Here is a 15511-nt window from a genome sequence, read left to right as displayed (position 1 = left end):
TTGCTACGGCTCTCGGACCTCCCTTGTTCGCCGTCTCGAAATCTACGACCTTGGATATTTTGCTCGACGATATGAAGAGAGAGAATACAGAGTGAAGTTATTTTTAAATAGCAAACGTGCTTTTTCGTTAAAATTGAAACGAATCAATTTATAAACTTGTATAAGTAAAAAAGTTTTAAACGTTTATTAAAAAATGTTCACATAGAATCAATCCCGGTATTTGAAACGAGAAAATAAAGATTCGACTGGAAAACTTTCATGAAAAAAAATAATTTGTATTTATATTTAATAGATGTGATTAAATCGCATAGTAATAATTAATAACTAATTACATATACGTTATATGTCAGCGTGATTAAATTTATTTAACGTGAGTTTATCTAACCATTTATCGCTCACAGCTCTTCGCTCGAGTTTCCTCGATAGATCTCGATTCGCGATTTATTCCTTACATAAAGACGATATATCGTGCGTGTGTGTTGGCAATGTGTGTTGCGAATGCGCTTGAGCGTATATTCGTTATCTCGCGCATAAGTCTCGCGTTTGCGTGTCCGTCAACTTCTTTTCCTCTCTTTTCTCTCCCGACTCTGTTCTCCGTGATTTCGCTAAAGTTAATCCGTTTCGCCTGCACGTCAGGATAGCGTAATCAAAATTTCAATGCCCTTTCCGTTAGGCTGTTCAACTGTCGATAGCGTGTAGTATTCGTCATTCTAGGATCAATACGCTCAATATACAGGTGAGTTATCGGTGTATGACACTGCGCATTAATATGCCTAATTGAAATACATACGGAATGTTTCCGATGATTGCGCATTATATAAACCGTATTCGAGACAGAAAGCGATATGGCAAACTGTTAATGAATGACCATATCACTACTGATCGCGTTTGAAAAGAAGATCGTTTTGGCACAGAACGCGCAATATACATGGACTGGGATAATCATTTATTAGAACGCATGGTTTGGCACGTAAACTGCCGCGGTATCGCTTTTCCCTTTCTCTCTCTCTCTCTCTCTCTTTAATCTCTTTAATCGGTATCTACTGCTCGATTTAACTAACTAATAATGGTCATTTACACTGATTTAAACGGTAGCGTTGGTTCGATATAGTTGATTTTTCATCTTTATTCAGTGAAGAGTCTTCAACGAAAAGTTGTTTAAAATATTTGAGTAAAGTTAAATAAAATTATATAAAAGTCTTCGATTTTGCAATTAACTATAATGTGCATTCGATTGAACCACGTAATTATTTTAACAAGATTACGCGGAGAAGTCGCTAAAATACTTTATAATGAGATAAACTCCGTTTGGGTCCGTGCAAAGAAATTATCAGCTGTGATCCTTAATTGCTGGCGGTAGCTTACTTCGTGTAAAAACAACATGCAAGATACCGGAACTTTAAGAGTCATTGTCCCATGAGATCAATATAAATACAAGTTTTCAACTACTATAGATATCGCAAGATCTCCGCGCATCGCGACTTAAAGCAATCACATTACACAAATTTAATACAAAAAGTGTGAGTGCTTAGAATAAATTATAACAGTTAAATACTTGACATAAAAAACGTCTACAACATTAGGCGTCTGTATTTTCTGTTAAAAGTTGTCTCTCTTTGCGTATAAAATCAATAACACTAAACAAATATTGCAAATACTACTTATACGAGAATATAAAACAGATTGATGGAATGTAAAAAAATAGATAAAAAAGAAAAATATTCTTTACACGTTTCTCTGGAATAAATAGGATAATATTTTGTGTAAAAAGCGTGCACAGCTTTCACGCTGATTGCACCGTTGTCGATCGTATACGACTGAACTATCTCCGCGTTCGAAGCGATCGCGTTGCGGTAACGCTCGGATTTTAATACTCCCAGTCCGGTGGTATGACGAGAGATCGTGATCCTACGGGAAGCGTTCGAGCCTGCTACCGGATGCAAATCGGACCCGCGCGTCGTGCTCTCGCCGTTGTCCACATCAGAGACAGCACCTAATAATAGACTCGAAGCCCGTCCATCTACCAATATAAACTTCTCGTTGCTGTCCGTTCGTTCAGACTGAATTACCCCGGTCCCGTCCCCGAGGAGTCTACAGCCCGCCGTCCAACAACAAAGTTTGCACCGGCGAGTAAAGCTTAATTAAAAGCTACGATGACGCTCAAGGGCCTCTCTCGTCAGCCTGGTCGGGGGTCGCCGATTCGTTTCGCCCTGGTATCAGAAATGAATGGCTGTCCTGCCCTAATCGTTCCTTGTTTACTTCAACAGCTTCAGCAACTTCGTGTGACCGGCACGCGAGCGAGCCGCCCACAAGGGCGCATTTTGTATGCCGATCTCAAGAAAAGTGACGAAAGCTTTACGGTATTTTCACGAAACGACCGAGCATCGTAGAAAGTGCGTTGTTTTATAAAAAAAACATCAAAAAATTTCACGGAACGAGAATAGGATGAATATTAAATTGCTTTTGGTGAAAATTTATGATAGGGTTTAATTGGAAAAGCACTTAATGCAAATGTAAAAGGACGTTGACGAATTTATCTTCGAAATTAGATAAGCAGATAGCAAAATTTTGTTTCCGAATTTTTTATTTTTTGAATTTTAAACGCGAATCTCATTTTATTTACATTTTAATTGCTAAAATATTTAACATTGACATCATATCTTGATATAGTTTTTGTTAAGAGAAAATCGACTTTACAAAATAATTTTAAAAATATATTTTTTTAGAGAAGTGCGATATTATTTGCCGACTATTACGCTTCGAATGCAAGCAACTGTAATTTCAGACGGGAAAGATGCATAAGGTGTTCTCTCGCTAGAATTTTGCGGAAAAATGAACATCATAGTTTCTGGAAGCCGTCTCGCGATGGGTGCGCCGGACAAAAGCTTTTTAGCATCGTCTAGCGTCAACCATGCGCTTTCTTTCGCACGCCTGATGGCGGCGCGCATGAAATGACGTTATTTAATACATGAGACGCCATTCCGCCTGCATTGTGCTGCGCATTATGCGAACGACTCGCAGTTGCAACCGCAAAGGACATTTTGCATTTATAATTTATGGACTCTTCTACCGTGTGACAAGCGCTTATCGCAGTCTTGAAACATCCGGAAAAGATATTTCGCGGATTTGTGAGGATCAAAATTCTAAATTTCTTTATTTTTTAAATGCTTGTATTCATTAACAATTATTTCAATATTTTTGATTTTTTTCACTGATGCAATACGTGACGGAATACGTCATACCGCGTGAGATTAAGGATTTCAGTGATACAGGTCGTGCATTAGTCAGCCGTACGCTCACATGAATTTGAATCGCACTCCCACTTTATAAAAGAATTATGATAAATTAAATAATGGAAAATAATCGCGAATCGTGATTGTAAGAATAATCTTATTGAAAAAAAAAGAAAATCGACATTAAATTGATGAATTGATCGGATCATCATTTTATATATTTTGTTTTTTAAAATAATATTTTTAGGCGCGTCTCCACCTTGCTTTCAATGTATTCGCGACTTTCGATCACGTAGGTGCAATTAAACTGACCAGTCTCTAGGCTTACTACTTAGGCTCGCGTTGCAGGGCTGTCAAGATTAATAAAGAATCATTTTATATATTTTGTTTTTTTTAATTATATTTTTAGGCGCGTCTCCACCTCGCTTTCAATGTATTCGCGACTTTCGATTACGTAGGTGTGATTAGACTGACCAGTCTCTGGGCTTACTACTTAGGCTCGCGATGCAGGGCTATAAAGATTAATAAAGAATTATTTTATATATTTCGCTTTTTTAAATAATATTTTCACACGCGTCTCCATCTCGCTTTCAACGTATTCGCGACTTTCGACCACGTAGATGCGATTAGGCTGACCAGTCTCTGGGCTTACTACTTAGGCTCGCGATACAGGACCGTAAAGATTAATAAACAATCATTTTATATATTTTACTTTTTTAAATAATATTTTCACACGCGTTTCCACCTCGCTTTCAATGTATTCGCAACTTTCGATCACGTAGATGCGATTAGGCTGACCAATCTCTGGGCTTACTACTTAGGCTCGCGATACAAGGACCGTAAAGATCAATGAAGATCACTTCCATTTTTTATATATTTCGTTTTTTTAAATAATATTTCACACGTGTCTCGTGTCTCCGTCTCGCGTCTGTTCTCAACGTATTAGGCTGACCAGTCTCTAGGCTTACTACTTAGGCTCGCGATACAAGGACCGTAAAGATTAATAAAGATCATTTTATATATATTTCGCTTTTTTTAAAATAATATTTTACACGTATCTCCGATTCGCGGTCGCTCTCAACGTATTCGTATACTTCCGACTACGTAGGTGCGATTAGGCTGACCAATCTCTGGGCTTACTACTTAGGTTTGCGATACCAGGACCGTAAAGATCAATAAAAATCATTTAGCTATGTGAACCTAGAACCCGACTTTTTAAAAATTAATTTTTTTAAACGGAAAATGATAGCATTTTGTTTGCAGTTGTTTGTAGTAACAATAATTTCGTTTGTAGTTTTATCAATTAATAAATAAAAAAAATTTTTTAAATGACGCACCCGACATTGAGATATCGCAAATCCGCTTGCACAGTCTTCTTTAGAATCGTTTGTAGTTGTTTGTAGTGATTTTCCTTTCGTTTGTAGTTTAGCGGTTCAAAAGTCATAACAATTGGTTATAACTTTTGAACCGCTCAACTACAAACAAAAGGAAAATCACTACAAACAACTACAAACGATTCTAAAGAAGACTGCGCAAGCGGATTTGAGATATCTCAATGTCGGGTGCGACTCATTAAAAAAATTTTTTTTATTTATTAATTGATAAAACTACAAACGAAATTATTGTTACTACAAACAACTACAAACAAAATGCTATCATTTTCCGTTTTAAAAAATTAATTTTTTAAAAGTCGGGTGCTAAGTTCACAGCTGGATCAAAGGAACGACGATAGTTTCGGAATGCCGTGTACAATCTAACACGCGAAACGAGATTGATATAATTTCCGATTTTCTTTGAGAAATGTCATTTCTAACGCAAACGCGCATCATTGTTGCAATTTTATCCGATTTTAAGTCAAAGCAGCACATCTCTTTTTTTGTCGACGCCGAAGGGTTTCCTTTGAAAAATGCGAACCTCGCGTGGCCTGCGTGTTTTTCTGCCTCGAGTCGCCTGCCTCGCGCCCAAACCGTAGAACTACCATAGGAGAGAACCGAGGCTTACTGCCATTCCCTCTTTTTCTCTCCCTTTCCTCCTCTTTCCTTTAGATTACCGCGACTTGATGCGAATCTACCGTCAGACGACGGCAAAACATCGTAGAAGTTCGAGGCCGACTGAGACAGGAGGGAAGGCCGAGGCAAGTCGTAATTGTGGCACGCAAATTGTTAAGCTAATAATCCCGAGCGTACACGGCTTCTTTTATCGACGTAGATTTTTTGAGAAATGACACGAAACGGCCTCTTATCGGAATCTTTTTTTCTCTTGCTATGCAACAATTTTCTCGTCGTGCTCGTCAAGTAAGCCCCCCCAGTCGTACCGGCTCTAATTAGTTACATGAGGTAATTAGCATCTAATTAGCGCGCTGCAAATAATTTGTAGAGGTTCCATGGAGACTGATCGAATTAATTAATTGAGATTCACAACACATTGATATATACATACATATCGTGTCCTAAGCTATTGTTTAAACGTTCAATCGCGCATTAAATAATTTCTCGTACAAACTAACTTATCTCGTAGGCAACAATGAAAAGATTCATTTAAAATATAATTGTCGAAATATGCATTTTATGTGTATATGTGACGAGGAGGCTATTCTCCGTCAGTCCGGGAATTATGAAAAAATCAGATAACGCAATGTGGTTAACCGGGAATAACAATTACACACAGCGTTACAAATATATATATATTACTTATTTGCCAACATCGATTCTCGTTCACAAAGGTAGCTCATTTTACACGCTTGTCCGCGCACTATTGTTCTCTGACGTTTACAAAATATTTCGCTTTTATATGTACAATCGGTCTTAATAGTTTTGTATATAAAGTGCATTTTGAAATTGTGCCCGCGGAACAGGATTCATTTCGAGCAAGGAAGCCTGTGTGTAGAACAAGCATCGTTGCTCTTTGTTGTCTCGTCGTTTGCGTGGTGTAGCTGCCGTTTACTTTATATTCTCTATCCCTACCAACCCTACCAACTCCGCTTCGCCCTTTCCGTCATTCCATCCCTTCCCGTTTCCTCGCCACTTTTGCGCTTTTGCCATCCTATATCCATCCCATCCACCGCCACGCACAAAGAATCTTTGTAATCCTGTTCTTGTAGCTCTGGGCTGCAAAAACGTGGCGGCATCCGCTACAGTCTTCCGTATCGTCTGCAGCTGCATGCATCCGATGTACCCGCGGCACCATCGTCAGCTCGTGAATCAAATGCAGAGATCGCATCGCAAGGTAAATTGTTCGGAAAGCCAGGTCGCGTTTGAATTTCCGCCGGAAGGTTTATGACTATTTCTCCATTGGGGGTCGTTGCTAGCGAATCGAGCGTATCGCGCGCCCTTTCTTAAAGGATAATATATAAACAGAATTCTCTCGGCAGGCGTTTAATCGAGTATCTAATCGATTTGGGGCATGCCTCCTTTTTCTCCACCGGCGATTGCTCACTCGCGTGTCGCTTCAGACTTGAACGGCATACAGAGCGACCTAAGAAAAGCTCGAAGAAATTTAAGAGTATGTACGACAGTTACTCCACAACTGCTTAAAAAGAAAAAATCTCCGCAACCTTTTGTAAATTTTCTCCCCTTCTGCTCGAGAAACACGCGCGATCGCGATATTGCTTATTTGGCCGAATTTTCAGATTCGATCGATTTCTCCATTGCGCTATAAGCACTTACGTCAAATTTCGACGGCGGTGGTTGAGGCAACATCCACCGTCAAGGGGAGATAACGGGTAATGTGCGAGCGCAGAGGTTGGTCGTACGTTGACGGGAGGGTTGGTCGTCGGCGGAGTAGCACTTGACAGCGTATACCAATTATTGCATCGGACGCGGCTCGTGGCCAGGGAAACCAATACGCCGGGACAAATTGTCAATTTATGCTTTCTCGTTATTACGCCGACCTGATCATAGCGCGCGCGAGCGAGCGCACGTGTGTGTGTGTTGTGTGCGCTGGCGCTTCGCGAGCTTCCCGATGCACACGCATCGTCGCCGAATGCATTGTGCAATGTATGAGAAGGAACGACCACGGCGTGTACGTTGTGTAACCGCAGATATGGATGCATCCCGCATCCATAGGCGGAATTCGCGCACGTTTCAATCCCGCGGCTGTTCGTGCCTCGTCAGGCTCCATTACGGCGAAACGCTCCGATCGCGCATGAATAGCGAGGTCCTTTTGTAAACTTATCGCGACCAACAACCACAATGAAACAGTGTTGCACGTAGCTTGTATGCTTAAAGCATATTACCTGACGCATAATCTCTATAGACAAACAACGAAAGCTTGAGTAAAATTCTCGATATACAAAGTACACAAGCTACTGTTTACTCTTCGTAATATTTATCATACGACACATATTATTAACTTTATATATATTTTAATAAATAATGTGATAGGATTATATAAAAAAATATATATATAATATATATATATATATGTATAATGTGTGAGCTAGTATCGTTTAGCTGCGATAAAAGTTCGACGAAATAAGATCGAGATCAGCCGCTAGGTAAAAACCTAAGAAAAGATTTAGGGGTTTAAGAAGAGGGAAGGATATAGAATTTATCCGCTGCATATTGCGGCCGCCGCCTAGCCGCCACGAAGACTCTGAAAGGGGAGAGCAGAGGCTCCGCCACACACGTAGAATCATAAAAATAAAGCATAAAATCAACTGCTGACTCGATTGCGCCTCCTACTCCTTGGCAACGGTGGGAAAATATTGCGGAGTATGCGATTTAAATCATAAAACTCGAATAAAAATCCTAGACTTTTTGTAGCTGCAGATGCATCACACTGGCGGCAGAAGTACATATAAGAGGGAGGGCATCAGAGCAGTTTGGCAATGAAAACACGAATTTCGGTGTGTGGCGTGTCTTTCGTTGGCGATCTCTTCTTATACTTGATTCAATCTGTTTCACACCGCTTGCCTACCGCTTATGCTTCCTGTTTCGCCATGCCAGAAACGATGCCTAACTCGTGGAAAATAGGACGGCAAGCTCGTAAAAAAGAACTACATGTGCGATTTAGCCAGGCTGAAGCTGTTCGCGCCTTCGTGAGAATGTGCTATAATATGAATTTACATAATTCAGGTTTATCGATCTCTTAATCTAAAGCGACGTAAAGAATGAATCGTATAAACCAGTCTCTTTCTCTCTTGAAGATTATTTGCATATTGAATTATTCTTCTTATTTTATTATTTTACAATCACTAAAATGTTTAAATATATCCATATAGAATCTATATATTTTATAATAGATTGTAAAAATTGCGATTTTAAACTGGATCTTTGCACTTTTGTACGCGTTTATAATAATGCAGGATGGAATAATTTAATAAACCAAGTACATTTAATTAAGCTTAGATTTTCCACATTAATGCGAGAATTAATAAAGTCGCGGAGGTCGTTGAGAGAAGCAGAGGGATAAAAGCGATATGGAACAGGTCCAGGAATAATTCATTCGCAGGCACGTAATATTATTTTTCAATAGTTTAGCTAGGCGGCGAAATATACCGGTGGTCGACTATATCGTCCGGCTGACCCCTGGTTTTTTCCTATTTCTCACGCCGTCCACATATCCTACCTACCCTTTTTGTTTCGTTTGCTCTCTGATCTTAGCTTCACGGTGTGCGCAATCGAGCGGTCCCCGTATTAGCATCCGTGTGGGTCGCGGCTAGGCGTCGTTTTGCGACGTGGTAGGTAGAGATGAATGCGTCGCGCACGGTAAATTCTCGATGCAAATGAGATCCCTGATACGCGCGAAATATAAATCCGAAAAACCCGGGGAATATTTATGTCTATTATCTGAGGACCGCCGCCGCCGCCGAAATCGCCCCCCGGTTCGGTCCGATCCGCGTCGCGCTCGCTCTTACGCGCGCCAGAAATACGGTCGAGTCAGATTACGCCACCATTTTCGGAGATATTACAGGAAAACCACTTACAGAATCGATTAACCTACTGTCAGGAGATATTGGGATTGAAATACCGCGCGCGAAAGCTGCGCCCGAAAATAGTAATAAGATTTCTCCAGTGGATATTAATCTTGTAATAATCGAGAAAAATAGCAAGAACCCCATTATCTGTCTCTAATCGGATTAAATAGCTCAAACTAATATTTAATTGTTGTATTTCTCGTTAATGAGATTTAGATCGAGTTTTATATATTTAGATACTCGAGAGCGTTCTCCTTTCTGCGTTGGATAAATAGAATTTATAAAACTAATTGAAAAATCAAATCTTTCTCTAGAGAGAAATATTGTTCTCGCGTATTAAAGTGTTTGTAAGATATAACTTGGTTTAAAAGCTCTTTTCTTTACGAATTTTACAAAATATTTTATATTATATGTAATATAAATTAATTGAAGATATGAATAGATTAAAATTTAAAGAAAGTTTGATTGACATTTGGCAAATAAAATGGCATTACAATATAACAAGTCTTAAAACTGGAACTTTAATTAGAACGGCTTGGCCGATAATCGTTTTAATCGTATGTTCATTATCATCTGGAACACGTTTCAGAAAGGAATATCACGCAAAGTCTTGAGGTCTTTTAGGAGCATCGACGTATCATATCGCTACATACTGACTAGTTTAGTCATTTGACAAAGTTGTCGACTAAATAAAATTACAGATTTATGCCAGTAGGTCGCGTTAGCATTATCTGATTGGCAAATCGTGATTCAGTTTCATAAAAAAAAAGAAAAGGAAAAAACGAAATGGGTATTGTATTAAACCGCGGAAATGTGCAACGTGCTCGCAAGCTGCAATTTATCGATTACTCTCGAACTCGATTCGTATATTTCGTTTCTCTCTCCCTTTCGAAGAAATATATTTTATTTTGAAGAAAAATATTTTATTTCTCGAACATACACAGACCGCATTATGGAAAAAAAATTGGCAAAGATGGGTGAGATTTCTCAATGTAAGATTTCTTTTAGATTCGTGTGAAAAATCGTAGAAAAAAATTATTTATTTAATTAATGTGCGATACTTTGTATTTCTATAATTGCAAATTTACTGGGAAAATCAGACACATTAAGCGAGAAACGAAAAACCAATATTATATGGATTTCTCTCTTTTTTTCTCTTCCTGTTCTAGAATCGCGGTTTTATTAGTCGCTATTTCAGGGCTAATTTTATCCAACTATTCTACAGATTAGAAACTTGACACACACACATGATAGCATATAGGCGCGGCCGGAAAGGTGCTAACTTCTCGAAACTAATAACCGATGTGACAAGCAGATTTCCCATTTCCAATCGAAAGCATTATTAAGCCATCTACTGTCCTCGCGGCACTTTGTCCGGATTGGTGGTTTCATCCCCTTCTTCCTTGCGTTCCTCGGGAGCTCGAGCCGGGATTTGGCCGGGTGCCAACGTATTCATTCCAGAAACTAGCCGCCCGATCTAAGGGGCCAATTATTTAATCAATTCCACCCTCTTAGCGGTCCGGGATAGCAGAGATGGCCCATTCGAAGCGTGGAACTGCCGACAACGACGTCGACGTCTACGACGTCGGCGACGACAATTGAAATCAGTATATCCTTGTCTCGCTCACGAAATCCGGATCCGACAGTCCCGCCGACCAACCTTCGGACACGCTCCGAGGACATCGTGTATAGAATCTTGTACGAAATCCATCCTCGTGACGAAGATTACGACATCTCGAAATATTAAACGCTAGGTTCGGTACGCTTCGGATAGATTAATTGCTATTTCATTATTAACCTTATACTCTAAGGGTTATAAATATAGAGGATTTATCGATAAGCGCGATCTCTAAACGATCGCTTAGAGCCTTAAATGGTTGCAATATCTTTCGTTTTACGAGTTTCTCTATAACTATTTCTCTTTTAAAAATATAAATGTTTACGTATATATAAATACTAAATATATTGTGCTATAAAAAACAGTATTTTACAAGAAAAGATTTTCTTTAAATAATGAAGATCTTTATAAGAGTAAAACATAATTTTTTTTTTTATAACTGCGCATCGTAGAGTCTCTAAATATTATTTCTCTTAGAGCTTCTAAAGTTTTCAATCTGTCATAAAATAGACATAAATTCGCAGATTTATAAACCCGGGTGTTACGAATGAACTAACAAATAAGCCCTCTCATATGATGTGTATTCGTAACATATCGGTTTATATTGATCGCGTATCACCATATCCGAAGCGCCACGAAGCAGGTTTAACGTCAATTAATTTGAAACTTTGGCATAGCAATTGAGAGAGAGCGAGAAACAGGGATAGGGAGATGGGATAGATGGGATTTCATGAACTCGCGAAGATCTGAATATTGCCAATGAAATTAAGGGGAGTGAAGGGAGTACGTAGCACGTCGTATATACCGCGTTACCCAGTTTCACTGATAATATTATAGTCTCAGTTGGATCAATTTTCCTCTTATTAATGATTACACGCGTCGCTAAACTACGATTAATTAATTATTGCTTCATAAGATGCAAACGAAAAAGAAATTACATTGAGGTTTTAATTGGGTAATCGTATTAGTTTTATATTGAAAATTAAAAATCACATATATTTTCGTCTCTTATTGCAATGACATTTCTTATTTTCGCGGATAAATTTATCGAAGAATTTTATATCGAAATAAAATAAAATATTGAATATCTAACAGGAAGTGGGCTATTAAGAGCCAAACGCAGTTAGCGTAGATTCTTTTCTTTTAATGAGTGTCTATTGATTAATTCTATAAATGTACGTTTTAGTTTTCCTGGCCTATCATTAATATGTAAAGCAAGTTAAAGATGATCTTTGATAACTGAATAAAATGTTGATTTTTAAAAAGAGAGAATATTCTAATTTATATATATTTTTAAAAATATTAAATTAAAGAGATTCAATCTCTTTCTTTTTCTCTCTTCTTCTCATCTTTACGGTAGTTCAACAATTCGCGCAGGCATGCATACAAAGTGTCATTTGTGCACTGTGATACTTTGGTCTCCCTTGGGCATCCTGAAACTACTGAATAGTAGCTGAACTAAACTACCAGAACTGTTGCGTAGTTTAAGAAGTATTGAACGCAATAGGCAAATTCAACGCGGCCAGGATCGTGGTCTCGCCGCGCTCGCCAACGTTGTACATCACTGGCCCCATGAGAAGCTGATCCTATAAACTGTGCGCGCGAAATCAGAATGTCGGCCATTAAACCCAATCGCGTAGCGGTTAATGACATTACCAAATTAATTCGGGATACCTATTGCGTCTCCGAGATTCTAGCCATTTAATCTGTACTCTCTCTTTGCACGTTTTACATATTTTAAGTATTTTTCGTTTCTTTTAATTATCGGATGATTAAATCTTAATAAACGTATTGTCAAGCGTTTGGAATTAAATCGAATGAAGCCTCGTAATGGTAAATTTATGCAATAGATGCATATGGTTAATTTATGCAATAGATGCATATTGAAAGAATCTCTTAAAAATTATTCAATTTAATCTGTTCTAGCTCATCAATTTTTAAGACAACGGATCTATCTACAAAATCTAGAATTTATATTTACAATTTTTCTATATAAATCTCCGTTACCTTAGAATAAAATAAAAGTTTATCACTCACCGACACCGATGGGCATCAGCGAAATTGTTGAAGCAACGTTGATCTGTAACATATAAATATAAAAAGCAAATTATAATAGTGCTCAAAATAATTAATATTTCAAAAAATTATTATTGTTTGCACCGAATTTTATATTCGATGCATACAATAATAAATAGATAAATATAAAATAATTTTATAAATTCTGAAAAAATAATCTTTTTTTTAATAAACTTTTATAGGATTTATATAAAAACCTTTATCTCTAACAATAAGTCTCTCTTGTTTAAATCATTCAAATAAATAAACCGAATTAATGCGAATAATAATTTTTTTTGTGTAAACAACGTAACGAGTCATTTTATGCGAACGATACGAAGTATCGCAATACTACTCCTGCAATAATATAATATCGCAATTTAGTTGCGATTTATCAAGTCTGATGCGCCATAAAATTTTTCCCTCCCGTCGTCGTCTATATTGAATTTCGCCGGCGCGAGCAACAACGTCTTGCCTCCATTAAGATAGATCCCTTTCTCGCTTACATACCAGAAGCAATAGGAATTTAACCGCGTGAACTCACGGTCCGATGGCCCGGAATGCTGATGAGCTGAAGGGACCGCGCGGAATGAGTGATAATAAAAATCAGCATTCACACACACACACACACACACACACACGAATTCTATTGTTAATTCGCGAAACGTTTTCCGATTTGTCGATGCCTGAATTTACGGAATCTCTGGCATGGACACGGATTTTAATAATCAATCTTCGACTTCGTTGTGGTTAATTCTACGTGCTGGAAATCATCGCGATCTCGCGATGAGAAAACCTGTTCTTCTCCTGCTCTTCCCCCGCAGGTGGATGGTAATTTCGCCTTTGTACAATACGGGGCGCGATCGTCTCGCATGATCCCCCGGACTCGTATGAAAATACGATCGAGTGCGCATATACACGTGATCGCGATACGAATCGCGGCGCCGTGTATATAGGTCAGTTATATACAGATCGCCGAGTAGTGCGCGATACCAACATGCATCCACCGGTAATGATGCAGATATGGTAGACCTATTTAAATATGTACATAACGAGCCTCGCATACACAAGAACTCGCAAATATTTCTTTCGTCGGCCTTCTTCCCCTAAATATCGATATTTTACGACGACTCGTAAACTTTACTATCGCGAGCTTATTTATCGCGCGATTATCGAGAATCTTTTCTTACAATCGGCTATCAGAGATAGACTTATCTATACTACAAATGTATAAAACGAATTGAAATATTCGACTCGTCTCGAGAAAGTCCAATGTTTATTCGAGTTAATTCAGTTTTTTTTCGGAGGAGTGAATATATCTTTCAGCGAGAGATATCTTACAAAGATGTCTTTGTCATCGAAGTTCGATGACAATGCACAGTAATTTACGATAACGAGACGCACAGGTTGAGTAATAGATTCACATTACACTAGCCCGCATGGATTTCATCTGCCAACGGTGTGACGTATCGCGCTTGCAAGTTCCCGTGCACTGGTAACTTCGTCATGACGTCGAGGGGCTGGCATTAATTTAATGTTAGCTCGCGGTAGGGGAACTAATTATAAAATGCATGCGGCGGTTTTCAAGTTCTCTCACACTGGTAAATTCAACTGTTTACCCATAGTTTATTCGACACCGACCGCTGCTCTTTTACAATGTTGGAAAAGAATGTACAGAAATTTGAATTTCACAAAATTCTGAACGCACAAAGTTCCTCCACGAAATTATCCGATTCGGATTTAATTTTCGTCGGATTATAATGTAACAAGTATAATTATTAAAATATATGCAATTTCTCTCTTGTTTATATATTACTTACATATTAAAAACAAGCCACTCGTGAGAGAGCTGCAAAAGAGAATGCATACTCTATAAAACCTTTTCACTTGTGTGTCGACTCAATTTCAGCGCTTTTGATACCCATCGTAAAAAAAAACTCCGCAGCTCCCACCATCATGGGCGGCGGCAGTAATTTTCGCGCCTCACATCCGGGTCTATCGTATACGAACGTGTAAGGCCGTGACACATAACTTTTTATGATCGGAGAAATAATCTCGCGCAATACAGCTTTGGAAGAGGCCGATACACTGATATTATTCAGCCGCATAACGTTACCTGTCGCCTCTCCTTCTCTCCATCCTTCAAACTTATTTACGTTTCGCGAACATAAAAGAAACATAATGATCTCTTATCGAGAACAAGTCGTCAAGTTGTGTCGCCTCGATTTTATTAAGAGCGGCAAGTTTAATGAGCGTCGTTAAAGAGCGACTACGTAAAATCGAGGAAAATATCGGAGGGCCTGTCGCGGGAGATGAATAATCGCGAGATATAAACTTCGGGGTCAAGCCGGAAGGGAACGGAAGAAGGATGGCCGAGGATTATTACGCGAGGATGGCGTTGTATCGCGAACGAATGAAAGACATGATAAAACGTGTCGCCTTAAGTACTTGGGTGTCAGTGGGGTGAGCGATCGGGGGGCTATGCGTACGTATGGAACGGGGGTAGAAGTATCTCGGCGGCAACGAGGGTGCGATATAGCAGAAGCAAAGCGATACCACGCCCGCGTTATTATACGCCGAGTTAACGACAAGATTGTTTCTCAAAGTTAATTTACATCCGGGCCCGTCTAAGAGAAGAGGCAACCAACGTGCCGATGCCTCTTCCTCCTTCTCTTCCTCTCTATCTCT

At 38.9% G+C, this 15511-nt stretch overlaps 1 protein-coding gene and 1 long non-coding RNA gene across 7 annotated transcripts in view; one reads left to right on the top strand and one right to left on the bottom strand.

Moving 5' to 3' along the window:
• The window catches only part of LOC145934178 (uncharacterized), a 55580-nt gene extending 42737 nt beyond the window's left edge, over nt 1–12843 (bottom strand). The window contains exon 1 of the long non-coding RNA XR_014425006.1: nt 12806–12843. This is a non-coding gene — a long non-coding RNA (uncharacterized LOC145934178). The remainder of the gene's footprint in view (nt 1–12805) is intronic.
• Lar (tyrosine-protein phosphatase Lar) overlaps nt 1–15511 on the top strand; it is a 300655-nt gene that overhangs the window by 120861 nt on the left and 164283 nt on the right. The gene's annotated exons all lie outside the window — the stretch shown is intronic.

The sequence above is a fragment of the Prenolepis imparis genome, unplaced genomic scaffold (assembly GCF_030444845.1).
Source record: "Prenolepis imparis isolate NDT839.2.m4 unplaced genomic scaffold, iyPreImpa1.0 SCAF_3, whole genome shotgun sequence".
Lineage (NCBI taxonomy): Eukaryota > Metazoa > Arthropoda > Insecta > Hymenoptera > Formicidae > Prenolepis > Prenolepis imparis.
This window is presented reverse-complemented; position numbering and strand designations above follow the sequence as displayed.